Raw genomic sequence first — 16,722 nt, forward strand, 5'->3', positions numbered from 1 at the left:
ATATTTCTACAACATCTATGAAGCCCTATGACAATACTTAAAGACCAGAGATGGTGCATTGGAGATTCACTCAACTGGTACCAGAAATTAAGGACTTCATACTATAAACTGGCAATTAGGGATTATCCTTCTTAAAGAAGAGAAGACTTGATATCAATGTGAAAATTACAAACAGCTTCCATAAAGTAAATAAGAAGAAATTATTTAAAATGGCAGTCAGTGACCTGAGGTCACAAATTTAAGGTAATTGGCAGAAGATTTAGAGGTAAGATGTTTTGCTGGAATACGCTACCTGTTCTGTGTAATTTTATCATTCTATTACCAGATGCTCAACTCATCTAAACACAACCTAATGGTCAGCCCTATCACAATGGTACACTGCAAACAAAAAGTCTTAAATATGGGGGTTTGAGTATATTTTTATTTAAATTAAGTAAAGCTGATCAACCTTTAAAATTTACTTGAAAAACCTGACAATCCCATAAATGACAGATCAGGAATGCTAAATAAAACCAATTAATGCTTTAAAATAACATGGATGTGGCTGGTCAACTCGTGTTTCTGGTATCTCCTAGAAATGACAATACTGCTGCACATCAAAGCAATGTGGTTAGGCTACCTCTCTTTGGAGCTGATTATTGCAATGAAGCAGCAGCACTAATATTGCATAAGCATATGCCTTGGGATTATTAATATTGTAAGGAGGCACTCTGGTCTTTACCAGGGAGTTCACTTCGACTGCAAGCAGATTTTGTTCCATCACCCTCAGAAGCTGCAAGCAAAATTTAAATTTAAGAACAATTGCTTGCGCTGCCTTTGTCTGTGCACAGCTTTTTAAAAACACAGAAAGTAAAATTCCCTTCTGTTGCCATAGTAAAGCTGAAAGCGAGCCACCAAAGTCCCTTGCATTGAAATAGGTTTTCAAAATTTTCCTAGATGTACAATATCTCCCATTTATGAACAGTTTTATTCTAAACTGCCATTTTATGTCTTTGGGAAGTAAGGGAATATACAGGATGAAAAAAAAAACACAGCTCTTCCTATTTCCTAACCAAACCAGGACATCAATGTAAAGAGGACAGGAGCTAACTGCTATTTTCCTGTTACAAAATGCTTTGGAATAAACGCATCTGGTTCACTGATGTCCTTTTCGGGAAGGAAATTTGTAATCCTTACGTAATTTGGTCTACATGTGAATTCTGACCCATAGCAATCTAATTGACTGTTAACTGCTTTCTGAAATGGCCTGGCAGTCCACTCATATCTACCTCATCGCCTCAATATCATAAGATCATGAGAAGTAGGAAGAGAAGCAGGCTATTACGCCTATTGTGTCTATTCTACTATACAAATCATAGCTGATCTGATTATCCTCCACTCCACTTTCCTATAACCCTTGATTCCATCAACAATTAAAATTCTCTCTCTCCCATTTGCCAGCATTTAGTCCAGATCCCTCTAAACCCTTGCTATCCATATACCCACCCAGTCTTTTAAATGTTGTAATTGTACCCACCTCCATCACTTCTTCTGGCAGTTCATTCCACACATGCAATACCCTCTGTGTGAAAATGTTGCCCCTTAGGTCCCTTTTATATCTTTCCCTTCTCACCTTAAACTTGTGCCCTCTAGTTTTGGACTCCCCCAACCTGGGGAAAAGACCTAGCTTATTTACTTTATCCATGCCCCTGATGATTGTATAAACCTCTGTAAGATCACCCCTCAGCCTCCAATCATGGCTGTCTGTTGTGCACCATCTTCACCTACAAGCACATGCAAGAACACTGTTAGATTCTCCACAGAGATAAGGATTGGCCCAAAAGTCCATGCTGGGAGCCCACAGATACTCGCTGCTCATGGCCCCTTTGAGGGATCTTTTGGCTCAGAAAAGGTGGAAGGGCACTTCCCACTGAGATTCAGTCTTACCTGTGACATGATGTGCTGCTTGCAGTCTCAGCAAATTGCTAAGAACTGAGTGGTCATTTCCTGGACACCAAGCAAATCCCCTTACATTGCCTTTCGCAACGTCTGCGTGGCTATGGCATATGGTGTTTTCACCTTGGTGAATTAGACCATTGACATAGCACTAGATCCAGATTTGAGAAGTGATTACCTCAAAACTCCTAACCCCTCTGCAAAATCTCTCCAGTCTGGCTTGGTCAGGGGGGCATCTCTCCTGCATCTGGTGGAGATGATATCTCACCTTGTCCTTGTAGACTAGAGGGGAATAGACAGAGACATCACTGAACAACAGACCACTTGACATCTACTTTCCACAGTGTTGCTGTAGCCTTCCAGTGAGGTTGGTCTTTTTCTTGAATCTTGGGTGAAGGAACAGTGAAGCAATGCTCTTGGCAGGAAAATTCAAGTTAGCAGCAACAGCAGTAAAGCAATGGCAAAAGCAGCAGGTGAACTCAAAGCTAGGGAGAAGTACTTTGTTCCAACAGCAACAAAAACAGGGCTGTCGCTCCTTTAAATATAGTGCCAGTACCTTAAGTTAATTCAGAGATTAAAATAGAAATTGCTGGAAAAGCTCAACAGGTCTGGCAGCATCTGTGGAGAGAAATCAGGTTGAACGAACCTTTCTCAGAACTGATGGTAGCTAGGAAAATGTCAGTTTATATACAGAAGATAGGTGGGGGGAGGAGCTAAGGAGTAAATGGTAGGTGGAAACAGGGTCCAAAGAGAAAGGAGAGAAGTTATACAAACAACAATCTGGCTAGGAGGGTGAATAGCTGCTGATAGGGGCTTTTAGTGGCTAACAATGTGCAATTGCAGACTACGTGATAATAAGACTAGGTTTTGGGGGTTGGGGAAAGGATATGAGAGAACTCATGCTCTAAAATGATTGAACTTGATATGAAATCTGGAAGGCTGCAAGGTTCCCAGTCAGAAAATGAGGTGCTGTTCTTCTAACTTGCACTGAGCTTGGCTGGAACACAGCAGCATGCTGGAGACAGAGATGTTGGCCAGGGAACAAAGTTATGTGTTGAAGAGGCAGGCAACTTGAAGTTCAGGGTCTTTTTGGTTAATAGAACGCAAGTGTTCTGCGAAGTGATCACCCAGTCTATGCTTCATTTCCCCAATATAGAAAAAAACCACATTGTGAGCAGTGAATGCAGTAGACTAGATTGTGTGAAGTGCAAATAAAGCGCTGTTTCACCCGGAAGGTGTGTTTGGGCCCTTGGATACTGAGGAGGGAGGAAGTAAACAGACAAGTGTTCACCTTCTTTAGTTGCAGCAGAAGGTACTGTGATGCTATGTGGGGAATGGTGTTGGGAATGAAAGAAGAGTGGACCAGGGTGTCCCAGAGTGAACAGTCCCTGTGGAAGGCTGACAAGGGAGGGGAGGGGAATGTGTGTCCGGTGTTGGAGGTGATGGAAATGGTGGCTAATGATCCTTGGGATGTGGATGTTGGTAGGATGGTAGGTAAGGATAAGAAGGACCCTATCACTATTGAGGGAAGGTTGAGGGAGTGAGGGCTGAAGCAAGTGAGATGGGTTGGAACCAGCTGAGGGCCCTGCCAACAGTGCTGAAGAATTCTCAGTTGAGGAAGAGGTGGACATTTCAGAGGCTCCCTTGTTGAAATTAGCATCATCCGACCAAATGCAATGGAGACAGAGGAACTGGTAAAATAGAATAGAGTCTTTACAGGAAGCAGGGTGTGAGGATCTATTGTCCAGGTAACAGTGGGAATTGGTTAGCCCACTGGCATAGAAAGGCCTATAAATGCTATGCCTGCACTTCACCCGACAAAGGAGCAGCGCTCTGAAATTTGTGATTTCGAATCAGCCTGTTGGACTATAACCTAGTGTCATCAGACTTCTGACTTTGTCCTCAGTACCCAAGGACCCAAACACACCTTCCAGGTGAAGCAGCGCTTTACCTGCATTTCACATAATCTAGTGCACTGCATTCACTGCTCACAATGTGGTCTCCTCTGGGGAAATGAAGTATAGACTGGGTGACCGCTTTGTATAACACTTGCATTCAGTTCACAAAGATGATCGTGAGCTTCCAGTTGCTTGCCACTTCAACACACTACCCTCATCCCTGGCCAACATCTCTGTCTGAAACTTGCTGCAGTGCTCCAGCAAAGCTCAGTGCAAGCTAGAAGAAGAGCACCACATTTTCCCATCTGGGGATCCAGCCTTCTGGACTCAGTATCAAATTCAATAACTTCAGAGTTTGAGCTCTCCATTGTCCTTACTCCCAACCGCCACAACCACGCATAGTCTGCCATTAAACACCACCCAATTTTAGCCACCAACAGTCCCTATTAGCACCTATTCACTCTTCGAGGCAGATTGTTATCCACTCCTTTGACTGTCTAACTGCTCTTCTCTCTCTTTCGGCTATATCCCCACCTATCATTTACTCCTTAGCCCCTCCCCCACCCTATCGTCTGTATATAAACTGACATTTTCCTAGCTACCATCAGTTCTGAGGAAGGGTCACTCAACCTGAAATGTTAACCCTGATTTCTCTCCACAGATGCTGCCAGACCTGCTGAGCCTTTCCAGCAATTTCTATTTTTGTCTCTGAGTCACAGCATCCGCAATTCTTTCGGTTTTTAAAAAAAAAATAATTAATTCTGCTCTCACTGGCTCGCTTACTGCCTCAGAATTGATTACTCTGTGCCTCAGACGTAATTATATGGCCACCAGGTCAGAATAAAAAGTAGGTAAGCTGCTCACTGGCATTTATTGATTAATTAACTGACTGATATAAAGGAGAAATAGATGGCATTGGGTGTGGAATCATCTGTGTGACTGAGTAGTCAATGAATTCTATCCACAAGGAAAAGGTGTCTTGAGTTCTTCTTCACTGTAGAATTAGATCCAAATTGACCCCTGAACCTTGCACTCTAATTAGCCAAGATCAAGCAGTGACTAATTGAGAAAACAGAAACAGCACCATCTTCTGGTGCTACTGCTGCGATCTTCATCCTCAAAAGAACTGTTCCCCTGTAGTGACAAAAACTACCACATGCACATTCTTGCATAGCAGCAGGATGGTAGTGATGGTTGGGCATGGTGCTTGTATTTACAAATGGAAGAGAATATACAATTAATGGAGAAGGAGGATCCAATGAATTACCAAATCAATGTAACTGTAAACACTGACAAATTCATGGGGCATCAGTGAAATGATAAATTAATAGAAAAAAGTGAACAGACCAATAAATGAGTAATAGCGACCTGTAAATTAGCATCTTTTTCCTATTCTTGCTGCAAATGTTTTATGTTTCCATATTGCAAATTGACGTTGATGACTTTTACTGGCAACTTACTTTCCAAAGCATTAAGAACATGTATTAGACATTCGTTGATTGTAAAATAACTTAGAAACTTTGACTCTAAGCTTTGAGTTAAATTGAAAATTCATCTTCTAATTTTTGAGGAGTTATTACTATATATGTTTGTACAGCACAATGAATTTAAGTGCTGATAAAGGATATCTGTAGGGGAAATTTCAACATTGCTGAAGATGTGAAGTAGGTGTAATTCAATCAACCACCTGTAAAACACCCACTCAACTTCCCTGTACATCAGACATAGAGAATTCAGGCAGACTGTCTAACTGGAAACTGATTTGATGCTGATCCCTTAAAGACTTCTTATTTAAAGTCCGTCATAAGCATTAATTCAATTTCTTTCTCCCCAGATGCTGTGTAACCTTGAATATTTCCACTTTTTCTGTTTATCCTTCAAACTTCTGCATCTGCATTATTTGCCTTAAGTTGGGTCTTAGCATCTCATCTTTTAAAAATTCTGTAGTGACTTCAAGGTGTGGAAAGGTCAAAATAGAGTTGCCAATCCTCCCAACTCATCCTGCAGTACAGGAATGAAAATGATTGCAAGACCTTCCAGCATGAATAAAAGCTTATAGTGGCAAAAAGGAGAATATTTGAAAAGGGAAAGGAAAACAAGCAAAATACCACTAATCTGAATACAATAAACTATTTAATATTTTAAACAAATGTCAGACATAAACTATGTTAGAAATTAAGAACTAATTTTACTTCCTTAATTTTTATAGATTTTAATGTGGTCCTAAAACTGCCCAGAAGCAATATTTCTAATCCATTATTTCAATTATAATTATCTGAAATGTGTATTTACAGTTAGAAGAAGTTGGGTTGAAATTGGCCAAATGTATTTCATTCCCTCACCATTGTAAACAGGAGTGAATTTCAAGGAAACAGAGGTCATTTTTTTCTGTTGCATGTGTATTTTATGACACTGATTCTGAAGCAACATATGGTCAGGTTCACAGTACATGTCTACTGTACTTTCCTCCAAGAGAACTGAGAAAAAAAATCTTCAAAACAGAGCCAAGCCTCTTCTGACACTTTGCCATCTGTAATAATGTATCAACTGATTAGAATGACTATCATTGGCATTGGGCATATCATTCCAACAGCACTTCGATATGGAAAACATTATTAACACACAACAAATTGCAATACCAAAGTTGTGAAAATTCTAAGATCTTTTCTTATTTTATATTAAGTAAGAGTTTTTTTTTCTGATATTCAGAAAATTGACATTTGCATTTTTGTGCAGTTACTATATACTCATGAGATCTTTACAGGAGCATGCAGTGATGTGGAGTTCACTGACTTAATTCTAAATGTGGCATCCATATATTTGTATAATTTGATGTTGGCAGACATTGCACACCCTGTCTATGTGAAATTAATGCTGGGAAGGAGTAAACTGCATTAGGAGGCAGGGTGAGGGTCGCAGCTTTACCCACAATTGAAGCTTGATGTGAGATAGGCATTGAGATGCAAGATAGAAACTCCTGAGGATTGCAAAGAAGTAGTGCAGACACAGAATTTAATCAACGGCTTTCAACAATTATTGGAATGCTTTGTAGTGGTATCTTTTGAATTTCACGGCAGTCAGGTCATCACGTATTGATCATAATTTTTCATTTTACAACACTTTCCTTAACCTACAATCCAATTTCTTATATGGTGCATCATTAAATATTTTTGAAAATTCGTATGAACTTGATCCACTACATTTCCTTTCTTTATCTAGCTCTAGAGGTACATGCTGAATGTCCTTTTACATGGCTAATAGGTTTTTCAACCCCATCTTTCGACTTTCTCCCTGTAACTGTGACTTTCTCCCTGTGACTTTCTCCCTATGGGCGGCACGGTGGCACAGTGGTGAGCACTGCTGCCTCACAGCGCCAGAGACCCGGGTTCAATTCCCGCCTCAGGCGACTGACTGTGTGGAGTTTGCACATTCTCCCTGTGTCTGCGTGGGTTTCCTCCGGGTGCTCCGGTTTCCTCCCACAGTCCAAAGATGTGCAGGTCAGGTAAATTGGCCATGCTAAATTGCCCGTAGTGTTAGGTAAGGGGTAAATGCAGGGGTATGGGTGGGTTGCGCTTCGGCGGGGCGGTGTGGACTTGTTGGGCCGAAGGGCCTGTTTCCACACTGTAAGTAATCTAATCTAATCTAACAATTGTTCCCCTTGGCAATCAAGAACTTATCTATCTCAGTTTTAAATATAGTCAACGACCTGGCCTCCACAGCTTTCATGGCAATGAATTCCACAGATTCACCACTCTCTGGCTGAAGAACTTATTCTTTATTTCCGTTCTAAAGGGTCTTCCCTCCACTCTAAGGCTTGGCCCTCGGGCTCTTGTCTCTTTACCAGTGGAAACATCTTCCCAATGTCCACCCTGTACAGGCCATTCAGTATTCTGAAAGTTTTAATCAGATCTCCCCTTATCCTTCTAAACTTCATTGAGCATAGTCCCAGAGTCCTTAAATGTTCCTCACACGTTACGCCTTTCATTCCTGATATCATGCTTGTGAACGTCCTCTGGACCCACTCCAGGGTAAATACATTTTTCCTGAGTAATGGGGCTCAAAGTTGCACACAATACTCTAAATGTAGTCTGACCGGAGCCTTATAAAGCCTTAGAAGTACATCCCTGCTTTTATATTCTAGTCCTCTCAAAATGAATGACAACATTATACTTGCCTTCCCAACCTGTAAGTTTACCTTAAGAGAAAACTGGACTAGGACTTCCAAGCCCTTTGCGCTTCAGACTTGTGAATTTTCTCTCCATTTAGAAAATAGTCCATATGTCTATTTTTCCTACCAAACTGTATGACCTCATACTCCCACGTTGTATTCCATCTGCTATTTCTTGGCCCTCTCTCCTAGCCTGTCTAAATCTTTCTGCAGACTTCCCACCTCCTCAATATTACCTGTCCCTCCACCTACCTTTGTATCATCTGCAAACTTAGCCAGAATGCCCTCAGTTCCTTCATCCATATCATTAATGTATAAAATGAAAATTTGTGGTCCTAACACCAACCCTTGTGCAATGCTAGTCACCAGCTTCCATCCTGAGAAGAACCCTTTTATGCCCATTCTCTGCCTTCTGCCAGACAGCCAATCTTCTATCCATGTTAGTACCTGGCCTCTTAACACTCAGTAGCCTCCTGTGCGGCACCTTATCAAAAGCATTCTGGAAGTCCAGATAGCTAACATCATTGGCTCTTCTTGGTCTAACCTGCTCATTACCTCCTCAAAGAATTCTAATAGATTTGTCAGGCATTACCACCCCTTGATGAAACCATGCTGACTTTGCCCTATTTTACCATGAACTTCCAAGTATTCAGATATCTCATCCTTCATAATGGACTCCAAAATCTTACCAACAACTGAGGTCAGGCTAATTGGCCAATAATTTCCCATTTTTTGCCTAACTCTCTTCTTAAACAGGTATGTTTCCCCCCTGTGCCACGGTAAGGGATTTTCAAAGAGGTCACAAAAAGTTCTTGGAGATGAGAAAGTGAATCAGACATCATGATCTAAATATAACCAAATGATAGGGAGGAAAGGGCTCAAGGTCTTGCGATCAGAGTTTGAGGATCTGGGTACTGGAAGTTAAACAACAGGGCATCAAAGATTACACCCAGCAACACAGGTTAGTTGGAACACAAATTGGACGATATAGCAAGTTAATGTATGAATAAGGGCATGATGCAAGAGGAACATCTTCAGATTACTGACAATTGCTTTCAATTCTGTTACAAAAATAACCTCTTCAATATGGGTATATTGTACCTGAACACAGCAGATACTGATATCTTAGCAAATTTTGAGAAGATTTATAGCTCAGGTTGCGGTTCTGGATGTAGGTTTGCTCGCTGAACTGAAAGGTTCATTTCCACATGTTTCGTCACCCTACTAGGTAACATCTTCAGTGGGCCTCCGGGCAAAGCACTGCTGATAATTCCTGCTTTCTATTTATATGTTTGGGTTTCTTTGGGTTGGTGGTGTCATTTCCTACAGTGATGTCATTTCCGGTTCTTTTTCTCAGGGGGTGGTAGATGGGGTCTAACTTGATGTGGTTGTTGATTGAGTGCCTCGCCTGAAGGCCCACTGAAGATGTTACCTAGTAGGGTGACAAAACGTCAAGAAACAAAACTTACAGCTCAACGAGCAAACCTCTATCCACAATACTGATACCTTTGTGGGCAGGTCATCAAGAATTTTGGGTTGGGTTTCAACCAGTTCAACAGGGAGTTCAGAAATCACTAAATAGTCGAAAAAAGGAGCACAGAGGAAGGGTAGACATGGATTTAGAAATAAGATAGAAATAAATGGGATCATAGAAAATATGAAGAGATTTTACTTAGTTTTTTTGCATGCAAAGAACTGCACATTATGCAGTAGCACTGCTGCCTCACAGCACCAGGGACCCGGGTTCAATTCCAGCCTCGGGAGTCTGTGTGGAGTTTGCACATTCTGCCTGTGCCTGCATGGGTTTCCTCCGGGTGCTCCGGTTTCCTCCTACAATCCAACGATGTGCAGGTTAGGTGAATTGGCCATGCTAAATTGCTCATAGTGTTCAGGGATGTGTAGGTTAGGGGTAAATGTAGGGGAATGGGTTTGGGTGTGTTACTCTTTGGAGGGTCGGTGTGGACTTGTTGGGCTGAAGGGACTGCTTCCACCTGTAGGGATTCAAATTCTAAAAAAATTTGGTAAGTTGTAGGTAAATAGCCAAGAAGGAGTGAGACAAGGTAAAATATAAAGCGGATTTGTTGATTGACGAGTATTTTAGGGTAATTCACAAAAATAAGGAAGGATAAAAGGAAGACAGCAACAGCTTTTATTAAAAGAAAATATTGTTACACACTTGGGGGGAATCAAACAGAAACTATATGGTTGGAGTTAAGAAACAATAGAGGAACACTTACACAACTTGCTGTTCTTTATAAGTCACCAAAATGTGTGAATAAGATGGCACAGCAGAATTACAAGGCAATTACTAAGAGGTGACGATCGACATTAATGACTGCAATATTAAATGCATCAATAATTGTGTTAAGGACATAGATTATGTTAGGGGCAGAGGAATGGTTACTGGATCCAGACCTTGGAAACAAAATGGGCTAAGTGGAGAATATCACATTTTGACAGTGTCTCAAAAATCATAAGGTTTAGATATATGGAAAATGTTAAGGAGCAGTCAAGAATAAAAATACTCAACTATAATTGGGTAAGTTACAGTAACACGAAGATGGATCCAGCCTAAGTAAATTAAAGTCAAAGATTGGCAGGCACTAATGCAAAGGAGCAACAGGCAACCATTAAACAGAAGATTGTTTAGTATCGTATAACTATATTCTCACAAGGAGAAAGACAGCAAAATGAAAGTGAACCTCCGTGGTTGAGAAAGGAGACAAAGTGGGAGTATAACAGATGCTCGTTGTAAAATAAATGGGGCATCCAGATCAAATACAAATACAGATCTCATATAAAAAGGAAATGAGTAGTCTAGACTTACAGTATAAGAACATACTGGTGGTAAACCTAAAAGAGAATTTAAATGTTTTCCACAAGTATACTAAGAGCAAAAAGGACCAGTAAGGGGCAATTAGCAATCAAAATGGAGATCTATTGGTCCAGGGAGAAGGCATACGTCAATGGGTGAGGTATTAAATGTGTACTGCGCATCACTGTATAAGACCATAAGACTATAAGAATATAGAAGCAGAAGTAGGTTATTCAGCCAATCAAGTCTGTTCCATGATTCAAATGAGATCATGACTGATCCAATAATCTTCAACTCCACTTTCCTTTCCCAGACTTGATTCCCTTACTGATTAAAAATTTGTCTATCTTAGCCTTGAACATCTTTAATGACCCAGGCTCAACAGCCATCTGTGGGAAAGAAGTTGACAGGTTCACTCTATTCAGAGATGAAACTTCACTTGGTCTTAATTTGGTAACCCGTTACGCTGACATTATGCAATGCTGGTCCTAGATTCTCTCACAAGGGGAAACAACCTCACAGTTTCTACACAACCTCTCAGTTTCTACTCTGTCAAGCCCACTAACGATCTTGTATGTTTCAATTAAATCACTTCTCATTTTTCTCAACTCCAATGAGTACAGACTCAGCAAGTTTTAGGAAGATTTGTAGCTCAGGTTGAGGTTTTGGATGTAGGTTTGCTCGCTGAGCTAGAAGGTTCAATTTCAGACATTTCATCACCATACTAGGTAACATCATCCGTGAGCTTCAGATGAAGCACTGGTGGTATGGCCCACTTTTTATTTATGCGTTTAGGCTTCCTTGGGTTGGTGACATCATTTCCTATGATGATGTCATTTCCTGTTCTTTTTCTCAGGGGGGTGGTAAATGGGTGTCTCTGTTTGGCTTGTCCTAGGATGGATGTGTTGTCCCAGTCGCAATGGTGTCCTTCCTCATCTGTATGTAGAGATACTAGTGAGAATGGGTCATGTCCTTTTGTAGCTAGTTGATGTTCATGTATCCTGGCGGCTAGTTTTCTGCCTGTTTGTCCAATGGAGTGTTTGTTACAGTTCTTGCAAGGTATTTTGTAAATGACATTCATTTTATTTGTTGTCTGTTTAGGGTCCTTCAAGTTATTAGCTGCTGTTTTAGTGTTTGTGGGCTACCAAAACCCACCAACACACTAAAATAGCTGCTAATGAACTTGAGATTCAGTGATGGTAACGCCATTGAATCTCAAGAGATGGTGGTTAGATTGTCTTTACTGCTGATGGTCATAGCCTAACATTTGTATGGTGCAAATGTTACTTGCACTTGTCAGCGTAAGCCTAGATATTGTCCAGATCTTGTTGCATTTAAACATGAACTGCTTCATTATCTGAGGAGTTGCGAATGGTGCTGAATATTGTTCGTTAATGATTGCACATCACCCCCCTCTTATAACAGAGCGAAGATCATTGATGAAGCAGCTGAAGATAGCTGGGCTCAGGGCACTACCCTGAGGAATTCTTGCAGAGATGTCCTGGAGCTTTCAATTTCAGAAGATGATTGGTTAACCATGATTATGTTATCCACCTCCTAGACTTTTTCTTCTTCATTATGATACATCTTTGTTTTGAGCCATGATCTATTTTCTAAATGTTCTATTGTTCACTAACGTTCTTTTCTGCTGGAATCTTTTCCCAAACTACTCCAGCCAATTCTGCTCTCATTCCTTTGTATTTACCCTTATTCAAGTTCAACACAGATGCTTAAATGCTAACTTATGTATCCCCATACCTGCTCCAATTGCAGTAGCACCCTTTTGTCTCTGTTCACAGATCAAATTTGAATTACTAATCTGCAGTGTGACCACCTCCTGGAGTAAAGCATACAAGTAATTCTCCACCTCTCTAATGAAGCACAATGTTTGCAGCTAGGACTCCAGCTCCTCAACTCAGGTCCAAAAAGTCATGAGCTGCAAACACGTATTAAGATGTGTTCACTCTGGAAACAATTAGAAGTTTGGAAATTGTGGAGGTGCTGGCCAAAATCTTCCAATCCACCAGACTAGGGTGGCACAAATGCTACACCCTTATTCAAATAGGAGAGAAGGATAAACCAGGTAATTACAGGCTTATCAGTTTAACATTGCCAATAGAAACATTTTTCAAAATAATAACGGGCGAAGAAAAATAACAAATCTCACTTGACCATGCATGGTCTAATAAGGGAGACATTGATTCAGTGCGATGATACAAGGTCATTTTCTTTGTTTGCTGAGGATTGTAAACTGACATTACAGGTAAAAGCAGGTAATCAAATCACCAAGCAATCAATACTCAATCATTTTCCTTTCTTCAGTGGATAAGAAGTAGATATGGTTCTTAATGATTGCAGTGTTATTTCCTTCCACACATCCTCAAGTAATGATGCAGTCTGTTCCTGCATCCAGCAACATTTGAAGCATTTGGAGTCAGACTGATAAGTGATAGGCAATATTCACCACACGAGTGTCATGGGATTGGGAGCTTTAAAAAGAAAATCTAACCATCCCTCCCACCTTGATGTTCAGCAACATTACTAATATTGTGAACATTTTGGGGTTAACCAGAAACTTAACTGGACCAGTCATACGACTGTTGCTGTAAATCAAAGATGAGAATTCTGTGGCTGGTTACTCAACTCCTAGGTTTCCAAAGCTTGCCCAACATCTACAAGGTAGATATTAGAAGTACAATCGAATACTCTTCACTTCCATGCAACTGCATAACTGCTCAAGAAACTTGACACCATTCAGGACAGACAGCCCTCTCGATTGACCATTATAAACATTCACTCCCTATTTCAACAACACATTGTAGGAAGAATGTGGACCACATACAAGGCGCAGTACCTCACAAAGTAAGTTTTGACAACATCCTCCAAATCTCATAGCCCTACAAGCTATGTGAGCAAGAATAGCAGGAACACGGGATAATGCCATTTGCAGATCGTACAAAACATCACACACTATCCTTATTTGGGAATATATCATTGTGCTTTCACTGTGACTGGGTCAAAATTCTAACAACACTCCCCAACAACATGAGGACAGCAGTGGTTCAGTAAGGTTACTGACCACCTAGTTTTCCAGGGCAATTTAGGGAAGTGGTGAAGTGTTTGCAAAATGACAATGTAACTGACTTGCAATCCAGTGTCCAAACTAGTGATCTGCGGACCTGGGTTCAAATCCCACCAAAGGACCAGCTGGGTTTAGAATTCAATTACTAAATCTGAACTATAAAATAAGCATTTTCAGTCTATGAATAAATAGAAAATTAAATAAAAATAGGAATGCTAATTGAAATAAAGTTAACTTTTCAAAAGATCTTGCTGTTTCATCGGAAACAAAAATAGAAATTACTAGAAAAGCTCAGCAGATCTGGTAGCACTTCTGGAGAGAAATCAGAATTCATGTTTCACGTTCAATGTCCCTTCCTCAGAACTCTGACTTCCTGAGCTTTGTCAGCAACTTCTGTTTTTGTTTCTGATTTCCAGCATTTGCAGTTCTTTTGGTATTTTTATACTGGTTATCAGTCTGCCAACCTTAATGGGCCATGTTTCCTTTATTGCTGTCACTGTGGGGAAAAAAAATGGAAAACAGAGTTACAATGTTGATTGAATTGTCAATGGTTTATTTATCCACATTCAGTACTGTCAAAGATTTCCAAATCATCAAAAAAAAAGATGAATAAAAATTGTACAGTGAACAAAAGCCCAGTCTTTGCTTTAAGAATGATGAACTTGCATAGTTTTCTTAAGATTTATTTATTGCACATTTAAGCTGATTAATTAGCTCATTATCAGCTTGAGAAATATTAAATTATTGTTAAATGTAAGTACTAGCTGAATACATTTTATGTCGCTGCTAACAAAAACATATTTTCATATATCATTTGTTTCAAAATTGCTTTTCCATAATTATGTTAATGGATTATAAACTCGACACAACAGAACTCTGTACTTTAAGAACTTCTTATTTGTTTGTAATACCTTCCTCCTGAGCACCACCTTGACCAAGCAGCCAAACAGTCACATCCAAATTAGCAAATTGTGGCTCATGCCCCACTCCAGGAGTTTCATATAGAACTGCTGGCTGACCTATTCATAGTAGGGAGTGCTGCACTGTTTGAGATACATCTTTCAGATGTGATATTAAATCAATGCCCCATCTACACATTCAAGTGGATTGAAAAATCCTACAGCACTTTTTGAAGATCTTTACAACCTGGGAATTCTGTTCTTCCAAAATTTACCCCTCAACCACTTGTTTCAAAGCAAATGAATTATTAATTCATCTCATTTTCTTTGTGCAGGGCTTGTTGTTTGTAAATGAGTTACCCTGTTTGCATACCTAATACAAATGACTCACATCAATGCTTGCTACAATCACTGTGATACCCATAAACTACTGCAGTAGAGCTTTAGGGTACCGTTATTAAATCACAATATTCAACGGGAAAAGAGCAACTTAATGCAACTTAATGCAAGACCTTTTAGAATGTCACAAAAAATATTGAAACAAACGGTTGAGGGGTAAATTTTGGAAGAACAGAATTCTCAGCTCTTAAAGATCTTCAAAAAGTGCTGTAAGATTTGTCAATCCACTCGAACAGGTAGATGGGGCATCTGAAAGACATATCTCTAACAGTGCAATACTCCCTATTACTGATGGATAAGTCAGCCAACAGTTCTGTACAAAACTCCTGGAGTGTGGCATGAGCCACAATCTGCTAATTTGGATGTCTGCTTTGTTACTAACTTCACTCCAGGTCACTAACTAATCCTGTTTTAGGACATTGAGCCCAAAGCAGTTGCTTAAAAAGGTATCAGTAACAAATTTACAGACTCAATCTTCCACAACACAGCTTTATCCATTGGGGTGCATATAATAAATATTTGAGCTTAAGTTCTTAGAATTTTACATCCTTTAATTTGGAAAAACATTTGCACACCAGCATCTCAGTGATTGTTCTGCAATCCTAGGAAGCAAAGCTCTGCACTAAGATTGTGAAATTATCAACGACATGTCAATTTCTTTCATTTCCTCAAGAACTTCAGAGACAAAGAGCTGAAGAATGTTGTGCAGTCAATGTCCTTTCGAAAAAAGTTTATTTCTTCAACAGATTGCAAATTATAAACACTGCATGAAACTGACCAAGTCGTCACAAAAAATAAATTCCTTCCGAAAGTAGAGATTATAACCCTCAGAGAGATTGCCAAATGAACTATATACAAAATCTTGTTTGGATGGAGTAAAATAATGATATGAGAGTAATTCCATATAATTTCCTTAGATTTGTATTTGATGTAATTCAACAAAATCCAAGAAGCCACCCTGAAATGCTTGGCATGTTCATTCATAATTCGACAGATTAGTCATTGAAATGACAAAGGTGAAAAAGCATTCAACAAGCTGTATGATAAATCATAATTTTATGGCAAACCCACCAAGAATATTAGAAACATATGAAACAAATAATTGCTGAACCTGACAGAGGGATTTGATATGGCCTAACAATAAACTAAACAAAAATAACTACTGTCAAAATAACACTAAATTCATGAGGAGGAGGATGAAAACAATGGATCAACATTTAAGTGGGAAAGGTGAATGTGCTTTAAGTATTGTATGATGACTATTCCTCCTTAGGTATGGATCACCAGCCCCAATAGTTAGTGGGAAATTGAGAAGCAAATTTGTAAGGGGATGTCAGATTTCTGAAAGAATGATAGGGTTGGAACAGTAGGGAATGTTTAACTTTCCAAGAATTTGGAACTGCCATAGTGTTAAGGACTTGGAGGGAGAGGAGTTTGTTAAGTTTGGCAAGAATTTTTTCTGATTTAGTATGTGGGTGAACCTACTAGAGAAGGAGCAAAATTTGACCTTCTCTTGGGAAATAAGG

At 39.8% G+C, this 16,722-nt stretch overlaps 1 protein-coding gene across 1 annotated transcript in view; it reads right to left on the reverse strand.

The window, feature by feature from the left end:
- lrrc7 (leucine rich repeat containing 7) overlaps nt 1-16,722 on the reverse strand; it is a 607,301-nt gene that overhangs the window by 537,472 nt on the left and 53,107 nt on the right. The gene's annotated exons all lie outside the window — the stretch shown is intronic.

Source organism: Chiloscyllium plagiosum, chromosome 11 (genome assembly GCF_004010195.1).
Source record: "Chiloscyllium plagiosum isolate BGI_BamShark_2017 chromosome 11, ASM401019v2, whole genome shotgun sequence".
In the NCBI taxonomy this organism is placed as follows: Eukaryota; Metazoa; Chordata; class Chondrichthyes; order Orectolobiformes; family Hemiscylliidae; genus Chiloscyllium; species Chiloscyllium plagiosum.